Source organism: Gossypium arboreum, chromosome 3, assembly GCF_025698485.1.
Source record: "Gossypium arboreum isolate Shixiya-1 chromosome 3, ASM2569848v2, whole genome shotgun sequence".
NCBI lineage: Eukaryota > Viridiplantae > Streptophyta > Magnoliopsida > Malvales > Malvaceae > Gossypium > Gossypium arboreum.
The window spans coordinates 77,478,924-77,482,734 of record NC_069072.1 but is presented as its reverse complement, the minus strand read 5'-3'; positions in this window follow the sequence as shown (position 1 = coordinate 77,482,734).

Here is a 3,811-nt window from a genome sequence, read left to right as displayed (position 1 = left end):
AACCTTTGTCTCCATACCAAACCGAGTTATAAGATTATACATTACACTAAGCATATCATTAAACATACCTATTCAATTTAGCTAATTTCATAGCCGATTAATCACCTTACCCCACATTACTCAATGCCGAACATTAACCCAACATCACAAGCATAATCACCATGAAACTTACCTTAATACACATTTTATCCCATTGCGAATATATATATATATATATATATATATATATATATATCATCATCAAATAAATATTTATTCACATAACAACAATTCATTCACATCTCTATAAATGATCATAATCGGACATTATAAACAAATCAACTAGTTTAACATTCAATTTCTTCTAACCATTCCTCAATCACTTACTCAATGAACAATAATGTACTTAACCAATTCCTTAGGCATATATTCGCAATATATATATATATATATATATATATATATTAATGACTAAAACACTTAGGCTGATTCTAAAACACCCATAAATCTTCATAATAGCACATGTAACTAGCTCAAATCTCAAACCATCTAATATACTATCAAAATATATATAATATTACAACCAATTTACCATTCCTTAATATGACCAAAGGTAAGCTTTACATGAACTTTGAAAATCCTTACAAACATCACTTAATCTAGAATTAAAAATCATGGGTTATCTACCACATGTCATTAACAACCAAATTTCATAATCAATTTGACAAAAATCACATTACATACCTTTAGAATAGATCTATGCATATGACCGATTATTTGAGCTTCACTCCTTACTCTTTCTTCACCACGGCAATGAAGAATAAGAATGAACCAAACTTTGTTTTTTTTTCCACCCCACCATGTTTTATTTATCTTTTTTTTTTTTATAAATTAAGGCCATATAATATTAATATACTTTCTTGAATTCATTTTCTATGCACCCTTGTCATTATGGTCGCCACTACTTCTCAAAATGGGGTATTTGACATGCAAGTCCCCATTTTGAGAATCATGCACTAACTAGTCTTCAAATTAATTCATAACATTTTTTTTTTTTGTTTCTCACATAAGCCCTTTGACTAAAATTCACATTCAACTAATGAATTTAAGCATCAAAATTTCACACATGCACTATCACACATAGTAGATATGAATTTTAATATTTAATAAATTTTATAACTCGATTTTATGGTCCCAAAACCACATCTCGACTAGGGTCAAATTAGGGATGTCACAACTCTCCCCTCCTTAAGGATTTTCGTCCCCGTAAATCTTAGTAGCAATTAGGTTAGGATAACGTCCTCTTATTGAATTATGTCCATATAAACATTAGCTCATCAATAACAATTGTAATTCATTACTGCTTTCACATCGATCTATAAAATCACTTTCTTATCTTAAAACGGTTACATAAACATTTCTACAAGTATACACATACATCTCATTTTCTTGATTTCGAAATCAATGGTCCCTTAATCGAATTTGTACTTGCATTTCAAACGCATATAAATCACATATCAACATGTATAAAACATAGCAATGAATATCCTTTATAACTTTATCACATCTCAATATTCAACTTAACTCATTTCCACAGAAAAGTCAACTTCCACGCACCTAAGCATTTAGTTCATTTAGCATATTCAATCATAGTTAACGTTACCCATATACAGTTGAAAACAATAATCAATCGTCGATTTATATCTATTAATCCCCATTTCAAACTCAAATACCGAATATCAGTATCTCATTAAAATTCAACATCTAACTTCAATTCTACTTCCTACCATTTGTCAATTTAAAGAGCATCGTACTTGTCTGAGGATGTCGTTTACTTTAAGCCATAGTCCAACCATGGTTTTACATGAATCTCATTTCACACACTTAGTGCCCACTGACCGATCTCGCACACATAGTGCTCGGTTGGAGAACTCGCACACACAGTGCCTCATTTACCGATCTCGCTCACATAGTGCTCGGTTAAGGAATTCGCACACACAAGGCCTCAACCATCGATCTCACACATAGTGCTCGGTTAAAGGAATTCATATGGTAATGAACACTTAAACCTTGCTCGAATCATCGGCATTAAACCTGCTAGGCACGAAGACCCGAATACATATCAAGCACAAAGCCCGCTAGGCTCAAGGCGAATACATATCACGGCACAAAGCACGCTGAGCACGGCGTCGAATACATATCACCGGCACAAAGCCTGCTAGGCTCGAAGGCCCGAATACATATCACCGGCACAAAGCCTGCTAGGCACGAAGGCCCGAATACATATCACCGGCATAACTGCTCTTCGGGACCTGGTCCGGATACATCACTAGCATGAATGCTCTTCGAGATTTAGCCCGGATGTAACACCAGCACGAATGCTCTACGGGACTTAACCTGGATATATATATCGCCAGCACGAATGCTCTTCGGGACTTAGCCCGGATCATCGTCGAGACCTTTAGCTCGAATGAAATCTCCACATAAAGCCAGCGGATCTTAATCCAGACATAATCTCCGCACATATAGTCATCGGGTCTTTAAGCTCGGATTCACATCGTTGAGTCTCGTACATATTTATTCACATGTTATCACGATTCACATAGCAAAATCACATTTGAAATTCAAGTCCACTAATTCGCACATAGGCATATAACATGCTCATTGACTTTGTGTTGTGAACATCATTCAAATCTAATACATGTGTACCTCTTTTACCAAACTTCCAGCTCAATGAGCAAACACACATAAGAATATATACATATCCCCAATTTTGTTCTTTGTTAAATTCTCTAATAGCCACTCGGCTACACAAACAACATGTTTATGATTTCTTTCTCAATAACCTTATTATGGTAAGGACGATAGGATATCATTCATCTATCATACATGTATATCATGGCTTTTAAATTAAATACCAAATTCACTTTCTCAAAACTTACTCATATTATACCTTTCTCAATATTGACGCATCATAAGCATGTCTCAAGACTCTCAATACCATCTGTTATTACCGATTGGGATCGGAATTCATTACAATATGAGAAACACCTTTTAACTGTCAGAAATCATCACACTATCTTATTATCACTCTATGGCATGTATAACTAGACTCACATGTGCTATGTTAGTCCTAGAATCGACTAAACCGTAGCTCTGATACCACTAAAATGTAACACCCCTATCCCGTAACCATCACCGGAATAGGATGAGGTGTTACCAGAAATTAGGAATAAGATCGGAAGAATAAAATTTTAAACTCCCTTCTTTAAGTAAACGTCCAACAGATGCCATTTTCGTATGGCTTATATACAATAGTCATAATATCATTCTACTATATTGCCTATCCTATACATGCCATAAGCTAAGTCTAATTACATAGTTGCCGCAATGGTAGATAGTGTGACGGCGTCGATGATCCCGAAATGGTAGTCGAATCCACAACCTATCACCAAAACATAATTGAACAGAGTAAGCTTTTGCGAGCTTAGTAAGTTTTAAGCAAAACAAAGTGTTCTCATTCACCGTCATTGGTCATTCATTTCAACTGCTCGATGAAGTTAATCTAGAGCTTCATCTCGAACCATGATATCAATAGACAAATTACTTGGTGTCTTATATATATATATATATATATATATATATACCTTCAATAATAGTGACCTAGATGGTCAAATATTTCCAAAGCACATTCTTCGTCAAATTTCAACTTTCCATGTTCCTTTCCACTTACTCATAATCACACCCTTATTTTTAAGTATTTCAACATGACAAATCTTGAATTACAGAGGCACATAAAGAAATAAACATATTCCTTATCACATATACGTAA